This window comes from Pinus tabuliformis, chromosome 6, assembly GCF_031772625.1.
Source record: "Pinus tabuliformis cultivar Carrire ecotype Pingquan chromosome 6, CPIR1, whole genome shotgun sequence".
Taxonomy (NCBI): Eukaryota; Viridiplantae; Streptophyta; class Pinopsida; order Pinales; family Pinaceae; genus Pinus; species Pinus tabuliformis.
In genome coordinates, this window is record NC_142292.1 from 1,380,800,795 (window position 1) to 1,380,823,146 (window position 22,352).

Consider the following 22,352-nt stretch of genomic DNA (forward strand, 5'->3'; position numbering starts at 1 on the left):
CTTCGAGACGGTTAAAGTGGAGGAACTTGGTCCAGTCTATTCATTAAGCAGGTTGCCGGGGTAACTGTTCCACCCACTATTTCTGTACTGAATCCTGCGAGGTTGGGCCTAATCACCAACTAGCGCTTTTGGTCCGGAAGACTACTGTTTGTGTGTGGTTTGACGCTCTAGATTATTTAGGCGTGTGCTTCAAATTTGATTGGTTCTTTAGAAGACTTTAGGTGGTTTGATTTGAAATTTTTTACTTTGATTTCGTGTGTTGTAGTTAAAATCTTTAATTGTGGCGGAATTACCGAGACAGTCCCGTAGACTTCGGGGCAAGTCTCCTGAGATTGTTACCGGGATAGATTTGTTAAGAAAACTCCGTAAATCGCGGGGTGAATCTCCTGAAAACATTCCGGGTCATTTAGAAGGGTTAAAGGTCCTTGTAACTCCTCCTAGTGGCAGTAGAGTAGGTTCACCTGAAGAAGGAGAATCTTCTTTGGTAGTCCATCCAGATTACCAAAGATTAGAAACAGGTTACAATCCCGAAGCTGTTACAGTTTCCGAGCTTGCTGGTAGTTTTTCATCTGCCAGTGAAACAGGCGAAGAACCTGAAATTTCAGAACCTGTTACTCCAACTCCTAGTGTTCCTGATTCACCAAGAATAGAAAGAATTATCACCGAAAATCTTCCTGTTGGATTAATTGCTATAGAAGAACTTGTTCCAGAGGAAGAAATAGGCGTTTCTGATTCTGAAGATCTAATTACCCTTGATCTAAGGGAGCGTGAATCCATCTTTTACAGTCCTCCTAGAAGTGAGTCTTGGTACCTTGCATTAACCAATTTTTTAGACAACTCAGTAGGTTTTTCTACACCTCGTACTCCGGTTCCACCTAGAGGAATTCATTCTCCTGTAAATATGTCTGGTCAGTCATCTGTGTTTTCACAAAGTCCTGAATCATTTTTACATGGCGGTCCTTCTGTTCCTACTGGGTATCAGTCACTTTCTGGTACCTTTGCGGGAGCATCTCCTCAACCTGTTGATCATGGGTTATTAGTTGGAAACAGTGGTAATGTACCATTGAGTATAGGTGAAGTTTATATGATGTCAGGTTCAACTCCCATTAACCAACCTCAAGGTGGCCAATTACCGCCTGGGGGGCAACCTTCGTTAATGCCTGGGGGGCAACCTCAAGGTACTTCATTTGTGACTGGGGGGCAACCTCAAGGGTATCAACCCCAAGGGTATCAACCCCAGCCTCAATACGTACCCCAAAGTCAACCTCAGTATCAGTATCAACCTCAAGGATGGCAACCTCAAGGATGGCAACCCCAAGGGTATCAACCTCAAGGATACCAACCTCAAGGTCAAGGTCAACCCCAGTATTCGTATTTACCTCAAGGTTATCAACCTACGGGTCAATACCCTGGTCAAGGTTATCAACCACCTCAAGGGCAATCATATGGGACTACACCTTACAGTTATCAACCCTATCCTCAATACGGCTATGGATCTCAGTATCCTCAACCTGTTACGAGTCAATACCCTGGAATGTTAACATGGGATCCGTCACAGGGTCAACAGATGTCGCAACCAAGTATACAGTCGGTACCTCAAGCAGGACAACCTGCAGTTCCTGGTCCACCCCAGCAACCGCAACCTGTCCAGTCAAGTGTTCAGACCCCTGTAACTTCTGTAGTTACTCAGCCGCCAATTGCACCGAGTACTCCACCTCACACGGCTGCAGCAACTACCGCTTCATCTACCATGCTTACATCTGGAGTATCGGCAGCTCCGGTTTCTACTGTCCCTGTAACCGCTCCTCAGACATCTGTACCGTTGTCTGGACCCACGGTTCAAACCACAGTCCAGATGCCTGCAGGTCAACCTGGTACAAGTACGGTTGTTACTACTCAACCTCAATTTGTTCAACCTCCGTACCAGGGACAGTATCAACCTGGTCAAGCTGCCCAACAACCGGTTTACCAGTATCAACCGTATCCTGGGTACAATTATCAACCACCTCAACAACCCCAGTACGGTCCGGTTAATCCTGGTTTTCCAGGAGGATATAATATCCCCAATGCGAATCCTGTTCCTAGTTATCCTGGATATCCTCCTCCTGGGGCTGGTATTGTGACTCAGAGTTTCAGAGATCCTAACCGGCAGTTACCATTTATTGCGACTTTAGATTTACCCGACTTGACGCGCCTAACGAACGATCCAATTCAATATCTTCCGTTCTGGCCGCCAATGCCAAATAAGTTGCCCAGCGATATACCCAAGTTCGAAGGTAAGTCTGGAGAGGATCCGTCTAATCACGTGATGACTTACCACCTCTGGTGTGCATCAAATTCCATCTCAGATGATTCTATCCGCTTACGTCTTTTCCAGCGTACACTCATTGGTCTCGCAGCCAAGTGGTACATTGAGTTGCCACGGGCTTCTTTTTACAACTTTAGCCAGTTAGCTACTTCATTCTTAACTCATTTTCAGTTACCAGTCAGATACGATAATGGTACGGAATTATTAACTTCGCTAAAACAATCGACATCCACGTACATTTCTGATCACATCCATGAGTGGAGACGTCGAAGGAGATTAGTGAAAGTTTTTATCCCGGACCAAATTTTAGCTGAATGGTTTGTAAAATCATTATTACCAAGAATTACTGAAGATGTAGCTAAGGCCGGCGTAGTTACTGAGGAGCAAGTCATTGCTCAGGCACAATACCTTGACTTAGTTTACACTCAGTCGGGTACGTTACACGAGAAAATTCCGGATCTTCCAAAGTCAAACCAAATCGCTGCTGCTCCTTCGGGATCTCATGCCGCTGATGGTATGATCGGTATCGTGACTACGAAGAGTAAGAAGAAGTCTTCCAAGACCTCCAATACTCCAATTATCACTTTGCCTGATTCTCCGACAGGAGAGTCTTCTCCTCCTGAACTTACCGCCGACATTCACGCTGTAGAGTCATCTACGGCCAAATCCAAAAACGGTGGAAAGAAGAAAGGAAAGAAGAAGGCTAAAGCAGACAAGGCTCCAAAGGAGAAAACGGAAAAGTCGGAAACTAATGACGAAAAGCGCAAACCTCGTTATCCTTGTCTCATTTGTGAAGAAGATCATTTTACGAGAGACTGCCCTCATCGGGCCGAGGTAGTGAAAATAGTTAAAGGTTCTCCGACTCCTGCTGTGTTAAAGAATCCATTCCCCGAGCAGGAAAATAAGATGATAGGTTCTTCTTCGAATGCCAGTGAAGAACCCATTTTGATGATGTCTCATGTCAGGATTGCGACTCGATCGCAAGATTATGGTAGTAAGGCTCCTGTTGATGGTAAAGAAGCAGAATCTTCTAACTCTAACCCATCAACCTCAGCTCCTGGTTCCGATCCACTACAGATCGAAAAACCTAACCCAGACTTAGTGATTAAGCCGCCCGCCAAGGGTGTACTTCGAAGGTCTGCTTTCAATCCACATGCGAGAGCAGCCCAGAATTACAACATTGTTGAAGACTTAGCTGTTTCACCTTCAGCAATGTCGGCACTCGAAGTGCTGCAATCATGTCCAGCGCAACGAAAATTGCTTTTGTCGGCTATTGGAGCTGTCGATGTTCAGGACCCGAACCTAATGATCTTTGATCTAGAAAGTAGTACACCGCGTCTCCCCCATCAAATGGCTTTCCAAATTCCAGTGATAGTCAAAAACAGGCCTATTCATCGGACTGTGATTGATGAGGGAGCTTCTACGTGTATTATGTCGATTCAATGTTGGAGATCGCTTGGTTCTCCTTCGTTGAACCAATCCCCCACCATCCTTAAGGCCTTTGATGGCCGTGGGTTCCGTCCGTTTGGTATTCTACAAGAATTGCCTATAGGGGTCGAAGGTAAAACCGTTAGTCTGGATGTGGAAGTGGTTGATGCCCCTCTAGACTACAACCTTCTTTTGGGTCGAAGTTGGTCATATGCTATGACAGCGGTCGTTTCATCGGTCTTCAGAGTCATTAAGTTTCCACATAACGGTAAGATCGTGACTATTGATCAGCTGACATACTTTTCATCCGACCCAACCTCTTTAGAAACTATCCAGCATGTTGGTAAAACGACAATCCCTTATAGGGACATTGGTGTAGGTTTAGTTAAGGATTCCGGTTTACTGGGAACTTTTCCTCTCCCTCCACTCAATGCAGACCCTTCGTTCGCAACAATTCATATGATCACGTCAGAAAACATTATTTATGATGATCCTTGGTATGTTCCCTCTGACTCTGAGCTAGACTCACTCGGTGATGTTATGCCGTTGAGTCCGTATGAGATTGCTTATGAAGCTCTTATGTCTTTTACCGACTTTCATTCAACCGACCAAATGAATGTGGTCAGTGAAGAGTCACTTTTCACCTCACCCTTAGAACGGATAACGTTTCCCGAAGAAGTGTCATCTGACGAACAACTTCGCGAAATCCTAAGTGTAGATGATCTACCATGGGAAGATCTCCATCACAGATCTTCGTTTTTACCTAAGGATGATGCCTTTGAAAATGATTTTTCATCTATCTTTACCGCTGAATATGTCAAAGACGCTCAGGATCCAACGAAACATTCTGATTCAGAGCTGAATTTAGGGAATATTTCTCGTACTATTCCCATTGATATTTCAGTGAAGCCCGGAATCAAGGAGAACATTCATATAGGTGCCGCATGTACTGACGAAGAAATTGAAACTTACAAGGCCCTATTCCAAGAATTCCGCGACGTGTTTGCCTGGTCCTACGAAGAAATGCCAGGAATCGATCCTGCCATTGTTGTTCATGAAATCAAAACCTACCCGGATGCTAAACCCATTCGGCAACGGTTGCGTCAGATTCACCCTCGAAAAGCAGCTGCAATCAAAGCCGAAGTCGAAAAGCTGTTGAAAGCAGGTTTCATTTATCCGATCCCGTTAACGGATTGGGTATCGAATATTGTTCCCGTCAATAAAAAACAAGGAACAATAAGAATCTGTATCGATTATAGGGATATCAATCGAGCTTGTCCAAAAGACAACTATCCTACGCCTTATATCGATCAAATTATTGATGATTGTGCCGGAAGTGAGATGTTTTCCTTCATGGATGGTTTCTCAGGGTATAATCAAATCAATATTCTACCTGCCGATCAACCAAAAACGGCATTCATTTGTCCATGGGGGACATTTGCTTATTGCAAATTACCTTTTGGCCTTAAGAATGCCGGTGCTACTTTTCAACGGGCCATGTCTTATGCATTTCATGACATCAAGCACATTGTGCAACCCTATCTCGATGATTTGCCTGCTCATTCTTTACACCGAGCTGATCACCTTGTCCATTTACGAGCAATCTTTATGAGGTGTAGGCATTATCGAATTCGGTTGAATCCCCACAAGTGTGTTTTCTGTATAGAAACAGGTCGATTGCTGGGATTTGTTGTTTCCAAAACCGGCATTCGCGTCGATCCCTCGAAAGTCGAGGCTATCATCCAATTGCCTCCTCCTTCGAGTTTGCGCCAACTCCAAAGTTTGCAAGGGAAAGCAAACTTTTTACGCCGATTCATCCCTAACTACGCCGAGGTCACTAAAGGTTTTACACGGTTGTTGAAACAGAACGTACAATTCTTTTGGGACGAGATTGCTCAACAATCTTTTGATGCACTGAAACACGCGTTGACCCATGCACCGTTATTGCATCCTCCCAACTACAACCAGGACTACTTCTTATACCTCGCAGCTTCGCATTCCACCATTGGAATGGTGTTAGTTCAAGAAGATGAATTCAAGGCAGAGCATGTGATATATTACCTTAGCAGAACCTTAAATCCAACTGAGTTAAAATATTCGCATGTGGAGAAATTGGCCCTGGCAGCCGTTCAAGCTGTCCAGCGTTTTCGTCACTACATTCTTCTCCGCAAAACTACTGTTATTTCGGATTGCAACCCTATGATTTATATCTTGACAAAACAACTGCTAGGGGGCAAGTACTCTAAATGGATCGTCATCCTGCAAGAGTTCGACTTGGAGTTTGAGAAGTCCAAGTCTAAGAAATCTTTAGTCTTCGCGGAATTGATGTGTGATTTCCCGAGTGCTGACACAGAGACTGTGGCAGAGGAGTCCATTGCGGACGAATCTTTGTTTCTTATTAGCACTGTAGATCCGTGGTATGGGGATATAATCATCTATCTCCAAACCCAAACCTTTCGGCCTGAAACTTCCAAGGAAAACCGTCGAAAAATTCGGTTTCAATCCCAGCAATACAGAATTATTGGAGATACACTTTATCGCCTGGGGGCAGACTTAGTTTTTCGACGTTGTTTAACTCACGATGAGGCTGAGAGAGTTTTGAATGATTGTCACTCTGGAGCATGTGGCGGTCATATGTCTGGGTATGCCACAGCTCAGAAGGTGTTGCGCGCTGGCTATTTCTGGCCGTCTATGTTTAAAGATTGTATCCTTGCCGTCAGAAAATGCCACAACTGTCAAGTGTTTGATCGCAAGATGCGCGCTCCACCTGCTCCTCTCCACCCTATAATTGCCGCTGGTCCATTCGCCAAATGGGGCATTGACTTTATTACTTGTAACCCTCACTCGGCGGGGGGCATGCGTATATCATCCTTGCGGTTGATTATTTTACTAAGTGGGCCGAGGCGATGCCTACATTCGACGCAAGCGGCAAGACAGCTGCACTTTTCGTATTCAATCATATCATAACTAGGTTTGGTGTCCCACAAGCAATCATTACGGACCATGGAAGCCATTTTCGAAATGTCATGATGACTGAACTTACAAGCCAGCTTGGTTTGCGCCACGATAGCTCTACACCTTATTATCCGCAAGCCAACGGTTTGGTTGAGTCAATCAACAAAGTTCTAGTCATCATGATTCGACGGATCATTGGTATCCATCGAACGAATTGGCATAACATGTTATTTTCGGCACTATGGGCATATCGAACTTCAGTGAAAAATTCAACAGGTTTCACCCCTTTTCAGCTAGTTTATGGCTTAGAAGCTGTGTTACCTATTGAGTGCGAAATCCCATCACTTCAAATGGCTGTCGAATTACTTCCAGCTACTTCCGAAGAGGAGAAACGGTTGTTATACTTAGCTAAATTAGATGAGACTCGACGTGACGCTACTTTAGCTATCGAGACTCACGCGAAACGAATGAAAGCTCAGTACGATAAAAATGTAACCCCTCGAAGTTTTTCGGAAGGAGACCTAGTACTATTATATGATCAAGCGAACGATAAGCTAGGTGCTGGAAAATTCGTTCCCATGTGGCATGGGCCCTACATTGTAAAGCGAAAGCTAGCAAAAGGGGCTTATGAGTTAGTTGATTTTGATGGGGACTCTTTGGGCAAACCCAGAAATGGACTTTACCTAAAGAGGTATTATGCTTAAAATGATGGATGGAGAAATTTTTAGATAGGTTAGATTTCCTTTCTAGCTAGCAAGTGTGTTAGTTTAGTCAGTGTGCTTAGCTTAGCAAGTGTGGTTTTTCGTCATTATTTTGGCTCATCTTGGTTTTACTCTTGATATTGTAGATGTCGACGCCTCTCCAAACATACATTGGATTTGCTGATGGTGCTTGTCGTAGTACACGGAATATCTCTTCCGCAGCTTGGGTTATCTATTCGCCCTCTGACGAGTTAGTTTCTATGCATGGGGTAAGCCTCGGTCAAACAACGAATAACATTGCAGAATACAGTGCAGTGGTTGAATTATTATCCGAATCTATTTCATTTGGAATTCGACGTTTGATAGTGAGGTTAGATTCTGAACTTGTTGTATTACAGCTTAATAGAGTTTATGCCATTAGAAATCCTGTGTTATTAAGGTTGTTTTTGAGAGTGCGTCTCTTGGAACGTGAATTTGATTACATTGAATATCAACATATTCCAAGGTCTTTGAATACATTAGCAGATGCAATTGCTTCTCAAGTGTTGGACAGACATTTATAATAATCATGCAAGTAAATTTAAAGACATTTCATCATACATGTTAAACAAGATAAGCCGATAATAGTGATATATAGATATAGATAGAAGTGTGTCCAAAAATATATACATCGTCTTCGATCATAGGTTTAACACACCTTATGATCGGCAAAATGATAGTGCAAAAAGTCAAAAATGTCACATGTGACTACAAAAGTGACTAGTCAATCACTGGTGGTGCTCTCTGTACGACACCACTGCGCGGGCTATCTTGCGCAGAAATCTCCTAAACGGTCCAGGGACTGCGACCACGAAGCGCTGAAGCCTCATTGGAATATCATCCATAGTAGTCTCAGGTATATCTGCCGTGAGACGCTCTAGATCATGCTCCAAATCGGCTAGTACTTCTGCTGTCGCATCCTGTAAGGCCGGTGCCGGTGCAGCTGGATGTCGTCTGTCGTAAGGCCGGAGATTGGCTGGACGCTGTGGTCCAACATCTGCATTTTTAAAATTTTACTGTTACTTTGAGACGATATATATGAAAAATAAAAATACATAATTAGAAAACTTGTGAAAATGAAAGTACCTCTGTCATCCCATTGTTCTCCCTGTGGAAGAACCATGTCCGGATCACCTCTGAAATCCATTCCGGCATAAGGAAAGTCTTGTATCACAAAAAGCTGGCCCTCTAGCCAGTCGAAGTAACTGTCTGAGAATCGAACCACTGCAGCACCCTCGTCAGGATGCCGGGCCATCACCGCAACCCATCGAACAAGCTTTGGCTCCCGAGGACCCAAGTCATCAACAGTGAGTTGCTGAGGGATCAGCATAGGAACTCTCTCCAAGGCAAAGCTCACGACTAGAGGCCCATATCCAAAAGTCTTTAGTCGTCCGTTCTTTGCCTTGGTTAGTTGGCTCTTCATATGAGCCGACACAGCTTCGCACCAGTTGAAGATGGTGCCTTGGTAACAGTCAACTGCCATCCGCATTTGGGATCCGGAGGCAATGTGCAAGGCGGCCGCGCCACAAATCCTAGTGACCGTAAATGCAATAACTCTAAGTTCCGCCAGAGCGATGTGCTTTATCTCCACGCCTTTTTTATGGCGAGTCCCTGGTCTGCACCACTCCTCGCGGAGATCATCAAGGGATTGGCCACCCGGCCTGGTCCCCGCAAGGTTGAGTTGCTCACCTCTGTTTGGCAAGCCAGTGAGAAAGTATACATCCGAGGGCTCTATCTCGAGCTGGTGCCCTCCAATGTAAAAGCATTGATCTTGAACGTTCCATCGCTCAACTAGCCATTCCAAAAATCTTACCTGGCCCCTCATGCCCGGTATGGTCCAATATTTGTACAATCCACATGTTCTTAAGGCATCCAGAGAGGGTTGGTGGTTAATCGCAGCTTCATCGTCTTCTACGTGCTCTCTCTCTCTCCAGTCTAACATGTTTTGGGCCCTGCACATCAAAAGAGTCAATTAGAAATTAATTTGAGAAAATTTGGTGGTTTTTTGAGAGAGTTAGGGTTTTGAAATGCGCCCTTTGCGGAAGACGCACCCCGGCTTTTTAGCACAGGGCGTCCGGACGCAGCTCGCCTGAAGGCGGACTGCGTCCCCAGACCTTTTTCCCGTGTGAGAAAAAGTCGGGGGACGCGGCTCACCCGAAGGGCACCTGCGTCCGCCGAGGGGCGCATTTTGAACCCAAAACCCCCCCAAAAAATGAAACAGAGACCAAAAACAAAAAACTAAACGGATAAAAATGAAGAGTGGGATGTGTAAAATACCTCGGTGAAGCGGCGTTCGATTCCGACGGTCAGATTTTCCGCAGCAACCACGGGAAGTTTCTTGTCAAAAGCTCCTTTTTCAACCTCAACAGTGAAACGGTAAAAATGACATGGTAAAAGGTCTTTTTATAGGTTTTTTGGATGAATTAGTTCATTTTTTACCATGAAAAGATGTTTTCAAATGTATTTTTGCCTATTTTAAACAGGTATGAGTAATGTGTCGCTTTTGTGCAGGACGAAGGGATTTCAAGGGAAATTGTAATTTTTCACAAACAAAATTTCAGAGTCATCTTTTAAGCCCTTTTCTGACTCCTAAAACATGAAAAGATCGCCGAGTGTTTCTTTTTCACTCGTTAAAACGGAATTAAAAGACGGTCCCCTTTTAGCTCTTTTCTGACCGCAAAATCAGGAAAAGATTGCCGGGTTTTTGTCGTTTCAAACTCGATAAGGAAATAAAACGACGTGTCTTTGATCGCTTTTTACTTTTCAGGTCAACGATACTATTATGAAAGTACTCCTTGGTCGCAAGATCAAGCGGTTCCCCCAGGTATTATTTTATACTTTTTCGGGCTTGAGGGACACAAATATACGAAAAAGTTCAACGTGGAGTTTCCTTAAGTTTTTCAGACTCTCTAAAATTGAAAAACGCCGAGTTTCTCCTATACTGGGCTCGTTAAACTTTTACAGTAAAGGACCTGTTCAATTACAAACAGGAACGAACCACTCCTTCCTAGGGTTCGCATTTAAACTAGGTTGGACTCGTCCGAAGGATGAGCTTATAATCAAGCATATGTTATCCTCCTCAAGCTTGTTAAAAATAAAGAGGTACTTGCCAGAAATGGTGGGGGAAAAAAGAGAAGAATGAACCTATTTGTCACCTTTTGCCTCAGAAGAAACTTTATTACCGCTCTTGAACACGACACTTTTCATTCACCTGGGTTGGGAAATCTTTTACCTCACAGTTGACTAAATCACTTTGAAAATCTTTAACCGGGTTCAGGGATCAACTTTGAGTTATTCGTCACCAAACCATCTGTTGTGTCGTTATGTGTTCAAGAGGTCTGCAAGCAAAACTTTCATCTGCAAAATACTTGTCATCCATTGACCATCCCTGAGTCAGTCCTTACAGCAACATTTCTTCAACTTGAACAATGATTTCGTGTTGCGGGCTTGCCTGCAACGGGTCGCTTTCTATCGACATCGACACATTATCTAGAAAGATGACTTAGGAATCGACAGTACCTTGAAGTCTGCATGCATCAATGGCAGGTTTCTCGCCTTTGACGTCAGTTTACATCATTGACTTTCGATCAGAGGATTCCGTGAAGTGTTCGACATCAAAACATCTATTCACATTTCACGGGTTGTGCTTGGTACTTTGAGAACCATTGACATTACTGGTGGTTTCTCTCACACTTGTTAACAGTTTACATCATTGACTGGTAATCAAGTGGTTTCTACCATGTTCGACATCGAATCATTTAATCACATGACTAGAATCGTACCAATTCGGGAAGTAGAAGTGAAGACCCTGGATCTAGTTTCTACCATCCAGGCTGCGAGGAGTTTTGTATTCATTGTCTATGTAGACTTATCATAAACAGATGGCTGCGTCCATACTGTGTCTACAAAAGTCTATAAAAATAATGTACTGCAAGATCATTCCTGTATCAGGATAGTTAGTCCATTAGTTAAAGTTTTGAATCTGAGTATGGGAATGCCTACCTCAGTGATGATATAATCTTATCCATGTATTTTGTGTTGAAAATTGCAGGTTCCAACCAGGCCATCCACAAGGCAATCCTTGAAATGATAAAGCGCTTCACCCTTCCTAGAATTACAAAACCCTATTCTATTCCAGGCTTCGCACTTTAGGGGGCAATCTGTTACACTAAAAAATGTCACCTTGACTACTTACAGTTAGTATGGCTCAAATCAACAAGTCATGCTACCCTCTTAGGCAAGTCTCATGCCTCTGTTATCCATCTCAAACTCAAAGAAGAGAGAAAGTCTTGTAAAAATCATGTTTATCTCTGGGGTCGCAGGTTCTCTCTAGCCTTACCTGCGGGGACGCTGACCATGTTCACAAAATCCGCGTCCATAGACGCTCTGTATGTTAAGGGACAGGTGCGTCCCTCTGTAAAAGGAAAAATGCGCGAGTTTTATCTTGAAAAAGTTACTTGTGGTTACTTCTAGAACATTCTAGAGGTCGGTTTGATGAAATGGATGCGCCTCCAGTTGGTTCATGTATCTCTATTAAGGGGGAACTTATCCCATCAATAAGGGAGCTATCCCACCCATAGAGGGGGATGATCCCATTGATAGTGGACCTGAATAACCTCTTTACAGCACTATAAATGAAGGCATTGAGCCAGAAGGAGAAGAGGTTGGAGCTATACATTTTCTTTGGGTAAATGCTGCAGGATTTAGGTCTTCCATTAGAGCCCTTGTGAGGAGAGATTGTCTTCACTTGATTCTACTTGGGAGAGGGTGAGCTTTGTCAAAGTAGAGGAAAACCCTTGATGGACCCTGGGAGGAACTTGCACAACACCAAGGCCAGGTTGTAAGAGTTTCTTTGTTTCGTTATTAATACAAACTGGTTTATTTTTCTCAATAGCTTGTGTTAATGAGTTATTTCATGTGTTCCTTGGTCTGCATGTTGAATATATGTTTTATTATATGAAATGCAAGTGCTTGGTAATTGTTTGATTGTTTGTGGTTGCAGGAATTGACTTGAAGGAGGAGCTCATCCGGATCGTCAAGAACGGACTTCAACAACAGCGTTTTGGAATAAGGTAAGCCTAAACACTTGTAGTTTTCATGTTGTAAAAGGTGTATTTAGAGAAAGATCACTCCATTTTGTCTTGTTTGTCATTAGAATGTCTTAGACTTCTAGGAAGGTCAGTCGTGTCCGCACCCTTGACAGATTCCGTGTGACACATTGAACCAAGAAATTGATGATTTTACTGAGCCACGTCCCGGCGCCACATACTACCATCGTCACAGCAGTAGAGAATGGTACTTCCATCATGAGATATAGCCGTCTGTCTAATAGGATGTTTGCAATGTGGATGTGATAACCTAGCAATTAAATTAGGAGGGTTCGACTGTAATTCCAAAACATAAACTTTTCCTTCCCTGTTGCCAACTGCCATAGAATTATAGTGGAAATCGCATGAAAACTTGATAAACCAAATGTCACATTCTGGCACTGGATACTTCTGCAGGATGTCCACACTCTTTGATAGGATGAAACGGCCAAGCCATCTAGTGCAATCCACATAGTTTGAATGCACTGCAGCAATAAAAACAGGAAACTGCACATACTTCGTGGGGAATTTCAATGGCAAATCTGTTTAGGTAAATGACTTCTCAACATAGGTCCAAAACTCTTTCATAGACCAGATCTTGACTGTGTTGTCCATGCCACAGCTTGCAATACGATATACATCTGAAGGATGGAAATCTACACTGAGAACTTCATTGTGATGTCCCCCAGCTCCAGCAAATATCAAAATGCATATTCTAGTTTGAACATTCCAGAGTCGTACAGATTCATCTTTGCTAGCAGATAAAATAAGGGAAGGTTTCAATGCTCGGGTCCTTATTTCATTCACAGAATCTCCATGGCCAATGAAACTCTTCATGGCTGCGTGAATGCTTTGAAAATCCTATAACTGATATTGATGATGATGGCGCGCTTGCAATTGAAGCGTATGGGCATGGGATTGGACGCAAGAGCAACAAATTTCTGAGCTCTGTTGCTGTGTGGGTAGCGCCCCTACCCAACGCGCCGCGCGCCTCTGATGCGCTGCGCGCGTGTAATTTTACACTGTGTTTTTGTGCCTGATGCGTCGCGCGCCCCTGATGTGCTGCACGCCCAGTCCAATGCGTCGTGCACCTAAAAATTGATCCACCAAGATATTGGTAGGCTTGACATCTTTATGAATAATTGCAGGGGAGAAATCGTGGTGTTCTTCTAATCGGTTCTAATCGGTGGAGTTTTTCTTAGTTCTGTCCTTCCAACATCTGACATGGCTGCAGCATTATCCTGTAGATCTCCAGCTTCAGCAGAATCAAGAATATGCCATCTTATTTATGGAACTTTCGATACTTATGATAAGTCCTCCTGTTTGCATAGACTGATGGGGCTATTGAACCTAGCAAGATGACCAGGGCCTGTATTCTGAAGTACTCCATGATGGAAGGATTTAAAATGCAAATTTATAAACAAATTTGTCGATTTCTTCTTCAAAACAGGGTTTTGAAGAAGAATCAATCTCACATAACTCACTGAAGCTTCCTCTAGTCTGTAGACAAAACCCTGGACTGAAGAAGTAAAATGACTCTTTTTTGGACCACAGTAACATCAATGACTGCGAATGACAAGACATGAACCTTGGTGCATTTGACTGCAGCGAGCTGACAAGACTGAGTCTAACATTGGCTCCAATGGGGATGGCAGCTGCCGCTTTTTGGAGGAGTTAAAAGGCAGCATTATGTTCTAGTTTCATTGCAGCTTTAGTTTGAAGTTCGTTGAGTCAGTTTTTCAATCATTTCAGTCAAGTTTCAGTCCATAAATGAGTCGGAAGTCTTGTGTTGTTTGTTGAAATAATGACTCCATTGCCCAATGGATGGAGGCACTGTCTGCTCTCCCAAAGCTCTGCGGTTCTTGGCACCTCCAAAAAGCGGCAGCTGCCATCCCCATTGGAGTCAATGTTAGACTTCGTCTTGTCAGCTCGCTGCAGTCAAATGCACCAAGGTTCATTTCTCATCATTCGCAGTCATTGATGTTACTGTGGTCCAGAAAAGAGTCATTTTACTTCTTGAGTCTAGGGTTTTTTCTGCAGACTAGAGGAAGGTTCAGTGAGTTATGTGAGATTGATTCTTCTTCAAAACCCTGTTTTGAAGAAGAAATCGACAAATTTGTTTATAAATTTGCATTTTAAAGCCTTCCATCATGGAGTACTTCGGAATACAGGCCCTGGTCATCTTGCTAGGTTCAATAGCCCCATTAGTCTATGCAAACAGGAGGACTTATCATAAGTATTGAAAGTTCCATAAATAAGATGGCATATTCTTGATTCTGCTGAAGCTGGAGATCTACAGGATAATGCTGCAGCCATGTCAGATGTTGGAAGGACAGAACTAAGAGAAACTCCACCGATTAGAATCGATTAGAAGAACACCACGATTTCTCCCCTACAATTATTCATAAAGATGTCAAGCCTACCACTATCTTGGTGGATCAATTTTTAGGTGCACGACGCATTGGACTGGGCGCACAGCGCATCAGGGGCGCGCGATGCATCAGGCACAAAAACACAGTGTAAAATTACACGCGCGCAGCGCATCAGAGGCGCGCGACACGTTGGGTAGGGGCGCTACCCACACAGCAACAGAGCTCAGAAATTTGTTGCTCTTGCGTCCAATCCCATGCCCATACGCTTAAATTGCAAGCACGCCATCATCATCAATATCAGTTATAGGATTTTCAAAGCATTCACGCAGCCATGAAGAGTTTCGTTGGCCATGGAGATTCTGTGAATGAAATAAGGACCCGAGCATTGAAACCTTCCCTTATTTTATCTGCTAGCAAAGATGAATCTGTACGACTCTGGAATGTTCAAACTAGAATATGCATTTTGATATTTGCTGGAGCTGGGGGACATCGCAATGAAGTTCTCAGTGTAGATTTCCATCCTTCAGATGTATATCGTATTGCAAGCTGTGGCATGGACAACACGGTCAAGATCTGGTCTATGAAAGAGTTTTGGACCTATGTTGAGAAGTCATTTACCTGGACGGATTTGCCATTGAAATTCCCCACGAAGTATGTGCAGTTTCCTGTTTTTATTGCTGCAGTGCATTCAAACTATGTGGATTGCACTAGATGGCTTGGAAGTTTCATCCTATCAAAGAGTGTGGACATCCTACAGAAGTATCCAGTGCCAGAATGTGACATTTGGTTTATCAAGTTTTCATGCGATTTCCACTATAATTTGCAGTTGGCAACAGGGAAGGAAAAGTTTATGTTTGGGAATTACAGTCGAGCCCTCCTAATTTAATTGCCAGGTTATCACATCCACATTGCAAACATCCTATTAGACAGACGGCTATATCTCATGATGGAAGTACCATTCTCTGCTGCTGTGACGATGGTAGTATGTGGCGCTGGGACGTGGCTCAGTAAAATCATCAATTTCTTGGTTCAATGTGCATTGCATGCCCATTTTTATAAAGCTACACTTTACTGGACATTTGAAATTAGCATGCTCCCCAGGGCCTTGTGTTCATAAAGATGCCTTCAAAGACAGCCAGTTGTTATTATCATCTTAATGGAGTCAAAGGAATCTTCTCAGATGTCAGTGGGACATCATCACTGCCAGTTCTAATGCATGTATTCAAAACAGATAGTGTATGTTGTCATGGAGTAAAGTGGAAATGGACATAGTATTTTCAGGAAAATGGTCTATTCGCATCAGATAGTTGATGGCCGCATTGAGTTGTTTATATATAACTCGTTGTTTTATGATAGAACCTTCTTCAGATGAATTAAAGGTATCAGTATATGTATGATGTGGTGATAAGCACATGGAAAATATAACGTGGAAATCGTTGCAATATGTGGGCATTCGATTCATCTAAAAGAGCATATGTGGCAGTTTGACCCATATTTTAGCATTAAAATATTGGGGACCTCTTCCCAATTTTTGTAAAGTGGCAAAGCGTATCTCCAGAAATTTGAGAGCAGTTGAAAAGTGGCATTCAAAGGTTCGATTGCCTATTTCTGTCTTTAGTTAGTCTACGCTCCAGGATTAGTTTTCATGGGTCATTAGAAATCCTCAAGCTGGAATAATGGAAGGCTTTTCTATCTTTAGAGCAGATGGAGGATTCTTTTCTATCTTCATGGCTTCAGGGGAAATAACGCCCTTGTTTTGGGTCGTTCTGTTTTCTTCTAGTATAGTTTATTTATTGTATGGAAAATGATTTGTAAGGGTTGGGAGGAGAATTCTGAGAGGTGCGTGGAGAAGAACAAAATTTCGTTGTACAGTGTTTCGCAGAGATTAATCGAAGAATACAACTCTGATTTGTAAGATCCTTGTGGTGTGAAAGTTTAGCAAATGTATCTTTCTTTCTGTTTCAATGTCTTTTGTAATGTTTCATAGTTCATTCATAATCGTTTCTAAATGAATACTTTTAAGTGAGAAAGGCAGAATTCAATTTATTTGCTCTGTCTTGAGGAAGTGTTCATATTTAATGTTTTCTTCTGTTTGATAAGGATCCATCACACATGCCCTTGTCAACTTCTCTGCAGTCTTGCCATTCTGTTTAATCTCAATTTTATTGTTAAACTTCACTCCTACCTCGCCTTATGGATTAACTTGTGCCTTTGATTAAACCTCTGCTCTTGCTGTCTTTGCCCATGCAGCCCAGAAAACCCAAACATTTATTAAAACCTCATTTCCTGTCTCTTTACTAGCCTAAAATCAGTATTAAATTTGAGTCATCTCAGCCCCTTTGAAGACCTTTTGCCGAGATAGACTCGGAGAGAGCCCTCTCCTGTCCTCGTAGGGCTAGCTACGAGGCTGAGCATGGTATGATGTTGCCTCGAGTTTTGCCTTCCTCAGCCTGAGGCAGATTCGAGCGTTAACAACACCCTAAAGAGTTCTCAAGCCATAACTTGAAGGTGACTCCAATCACTTTCCTTGCACCACCCTACCAACCTTATCATCATGCGGACCACGTTTCACAATTTTCAAACTGGATCCCCCCATGCTCCAAATCAATATAAGAAAGTTCTAATGAAGATAACATTGCACTACTCGATATGTATATCCTATCAATTCCTAGATATGCACTGTTGATCAATGCACAATACTGCATAAGCTTACGTAAACTTTGCAACCTAGCTCAATTTTACCACTACACTGTTTAACCACTGACTACTTTACAATACTGTTCAACTGATCACTACCCAAGTTGTACCAAACTAATCAAAATACAATGGTCACTGTACATCATGTTCCTGTACTGCACCAACCTACTCATAATGCTTCAAAAATCTGGCACTACTACCAAATATTGACACAAACCCAGGTGCCTCAAGTCATCCCTATGACATGCCTTAAAATATCTCAAGCTAGGACCAAGGAGGGATACCAACATATGTGTAAACACTGCTGCTCATATAGTCAATTCCATGGAGCCTTCATCACTCACTGCAATCACATATATCATTTTCCAAAGAGGCTGTCACAAACCAACTACAATACTCTTACTTGTCATGTTAATGCAATACATGGGAAAAATGACCAATTTCACTGACATAAATATTCCTAATATACTTAACAAGAAGGTACCCAATACTACAAAGTCATTGTTTCATTGTTATGTTAAGTCAAGACGTCAACTCACTATTTTCATAAGTAAGGTCTATATGTCAACTCAATAGGTCATATAGGTTTGTAGTTCAAGTCGAACTAATGTGTCATGTTAATGGGTTATGTCACGTGAAAATTTGTTCTCAGAATACTTTAATAAGTGTGCTCTCTGATCAACTGAAATCTCCATAACAGAGCATGTTGTCGATCTCCTAGAAAGGGAATATGCAACAATTTTCTTCTTACCCTTCATGTACTCAATGTCGAAGTCAAAATATTATATCTTGCTAGTCCACTTATGTTCACTCTTGTTCAAGTCCTTCTTCTTCGGGAAATATAATAAAATATTGTGGTTAGTCTTAATTACAAGCATATTACTTACTAGATATTGTCTAAACTTGGCCAAAGCATGCATTATGGTGAGCATTTCTTCGTCATAAATGGAATATAGCGTCTTCATCTCCTGGAGCTTCTGACTCTCAAATTAAATTGGGTGCATGTTTTGCATTAACAAAATTCTTATCCCCTCTCATAAAGCATCACACTCGAGCACAAAGGGCTGAGTTAAATATGGAAGTGCCAAAACGGGGGAAGTTATCATCACCTTATTGCACTTGTTAAATGTCTCTTGAGCTTACTTTTTCCACATGAAGGCCTCTTTCTTCATCAAATTTGTTAGAGGTGTGACCAATTGTGAATACCCCTTGAAATATCAAATACTAGTCATTGAAAATTGCCAGGAATCCTCGTGACCCTGTAAGAGTATTTGGTGTTGGCCAATACAGGATTGCATGGATATTTTCTTGATGCACCTATACCCCTTGTGTATTGATCACATGGCCCACATATAAGATTTCTTTCATACCAAATTCACATTTGGATTTCTTGGCATATAATGATTTCTCCTCCAATATTCCCATCACTTCATCCATATGTCACAAGCAATCCTCCTATTGAATTTTTTAAGTCTTCTATATTAATAATTATTTTTGATGATTTGATTCATTTCATATTCTTAAGAATTACCTCATCATTCGATAATTATATAGAGGACATCAACTATAAACATTTAAGACAACAAAAAAATAAAAATACAATCCACACAAAGAACATAAAGATTTACCATGGGAAAAACCCATCAACATTTTTAAATAAAGAACTCTTCAAAGAGATACATCTAAGTCAACAACTAGGTCAAACCTAGTCCCTTATCCATCCTCATAGTCAAGTCAATCTGGTCCAAAAATATACTTTTTTCTTGCCTCGTAAATACTGCTATATGAGTCCTTTTCTAGTTGCTTTAAATCTCAAACTTCACTCCTCTTAGCTACCTTAGACATATACTATATATTTACTCAGAGATATATTTTTCTTTCTGCCTTAGAACATGTCGAATAAGAAGAAGAGAACAAAATCTATGTGATTTGCCTCAGATAAGCCATAAGACTTGCCTCAAAGATGCTATACAAATTTCCTCAAATATTCCATACAAGCCTCCTTAGAGATAAGATATTCGCTGCCTTAGACCATCCAAAAATACCTTAGAAGATGCGAGTCTAACTTGGCTTAATGGAGGAGAAAATTAGGCCTTACATAGTTTTCTTGGAGGCCAAATAGACGTGTCTTTAAGATGAAGCCGACATGAACAGTTTTAGAGGGCTAACTTGACTAGGAGGAGGACAACATTACTTTTTGGAGCCAAAAACTTTAGTTTCAAAATTTCTTTCTTTTGAAAGTCCAAATGGGACTTGACAAAGAATATTTTAATTTTGACTCTTAGCATTAAAATATGCTTTACAAATACATTGATGAATCAAATGTACATTATGAAGACTAACCACAGTTACAAAAATCAATACTCCCTCTTAAATAGGGAGGTATTCATAATGACTATCTAGGTATTCTCAAGTTGACAAAATTTCTCTATGAAAAGGTTATAATAATTTATCATTAATCTTGTCAGCATATATGACATCAACATCATCACTAGCATCATCATATACTATTAGCATCCACTAGTAGCCATATCCAGGGTGGGTACCAAACCCATGGATTACCATCAACATACCAAGACTCGCTCCTCCAGAGTGATTGATCCCCAATGCTAAAACTCAACCCTCTTGGGGAGTACTAGCAAGCACTCACTCAACCCTCGTGGGGAGGCTGCACTCACTCAACCCTCTTGGGGAGTACTCTCTCCACCCTCTCAGGGAGCACTTCCTCACCCCTCTTGGGGAGTACTCTCTCAACCCTCTCGGGGAGCACTTCCTCACCCCTCTTGGGGAGCACTTTGGTACTTAATGATGAACAACCTCACGCAACCCTCTCCTGGGGAGTGATCAGGTCTCGATGCTAACATACCTCACTCAATCCTCTCCTGGAGAGTGATTGAGCCTCGATGCTACCTCAATCAACCATCTCTTGGGGAGTTATCAGGTCTCAATGCTAATATACCTCATCCAACCCTCTCTTGGAGAGTGATCAAGTCTCCTCACCAAGAGAAACTCACTCAACCCTACCTAGGGAGCACTCTAGGCCTCTCAAGCCATTATCCCTTTTGGGAGAATGTCCATCCATGTTGATATCAAAACAACATTCCCTCTCAACAAGAGGGGTAATCTCCACATGCCCCAACTTGTCTCTGAAGTACATGAACTTCACATTGGGAAACAACATCATAAAAATATCAAATATAAGCTCATTGGTGGAGATGTACTCGAGTCTTATTAGTTTATTTTTCAAGGTGCCTTGTGCTATCATTAAGATGTCATATATACCTAATTAAAATAATACTGCAAGTTGTAGTCGTACTACTTCATAACTTGCCAACCAAGCTGCAATATACTATTCCACTGAGTGCAACAAATTTATGCTTCTTGTTTATTCCAAAAGATCATAATGGGGCTTAAACTGAAGCAATATATAAACTCTCGTTGTCTTGAAAACTCCTTACGCAATTTGAATTCCTGCAACTTGTTTTCATAACTGATGGTGCCATGACCAAATGTACCACGCTGGTACTTCAACAAACATTGAGCTATATTATTTGGCTCAACCATAAGCTGATCTTCTTCCTATACTTGATCCATCTTCCTCATTGGACATTCTTCCTGAAACAAATCCTTCCATAACAATCCTAGTTTTCTCCCTTTGTCATTGGTGCTATCAAACATATATTCACGATCCTTCTTCTGAGGTCAACTCCCTCTGGAGCTAAGCAAGGATTCCTATAGAATCCTTGATTTCCCCCTCTAGAGAAAATCATTTTGTCAATGAAAATTCTTTTGACACATGATATTTTTTCTTTTGTTAGAGAAAAATTCATATAAGATCAAACTTGATCCATTAGTCCAAGTGTATCAACTTTTAGGAGCCTATACAAAGCCTTCTTTCTACTTACAAGTGTAGGACTTCTTCATGTATCTCACTAGTTTGAGGTAGTTGACTTCTTCCATCGAGAAATACGATATCTATAGAAGTGTTCTTGAACATATGTCCTTTCATAGCCTTCTTCCTTCTGGTTTAGGTAATATTCTACTTTGAGTTTCATTTCATCCAATCATAAGGAATTTTGCTCCCTTTGAGTCTAGATCCCATCTAGGATAATATCTCTCAATACAATTTCTCTTGTCACAAGATTTTTTCTTCCACCTTTTTCATCTGCTGCCAAAGCCTTAGTAGTCTTCATTATGTACCTACAATCCTCACTAGGAGGCCAAGGAAGAACAATAAAAACCAAGAAAAGAATTCAAGGAAAAGTGACTTAACTATTAGTAAAATTTACAACAATAGTAATATTCAAATAAGAGAGATATAAGATACCTATATTTTTGAGAGGAATGCCTGCTTCCTCTTGATATTTAAACCTCTTACATCCATCTACAACCTTGTACACATCATCATACTAATGCCATTCCTTTCTAGGGTTTCTTATTTTAGTGGAAATGTTCGACCCTAGAGTTTTTCCCACAAACCCTAGGCTTTCTTCTCCAAGCCCTTATTGGCTTTCTAAATTTTACTAACCCTAGATACTCAATTAAAATGGTAGCCAACACTTTCAGACTTTTAGACCATAGATTTTCACATTTACATATTTTTGAAAGACATCCAATAGTCTGCAATACTTTATTTTCATATACCATAAAGTATCAATCTCATACTATTTCAAAACTAGACATCTTCACCATTTCTAACAACACATTGAGTTCAAGTTTTTTTTATCTCAAGAGCTTATCAAGTTCTGGATAACGATTTATTCCT

The 22,352-nt window shown here is 41.7% G+C and overlaps 2 pseudogenes; one reads left to right on the forward strand and one right to left on the reverse strand.

Annotated features, from left to right (window-relative positions):
• Positions 1-12,671: 12,671 nt before the first annotated feature.
• On the reverse strand, positions 12,672-14,700 carry LOC149263772 (polycomb group protein FIE1 pseudogene; annotated as a pseudogene).
• Positions 14,701-15,221: 521 nt separating this feature from the next.
• On the forward strand, positions 15,222-15,908 carry LOC149263773 (polycomb group protein FIE1 pseudogene; annotated as a pseudogene).
• Positions 15,909-22,352: the final 6,444 nt, after the last annotated feature.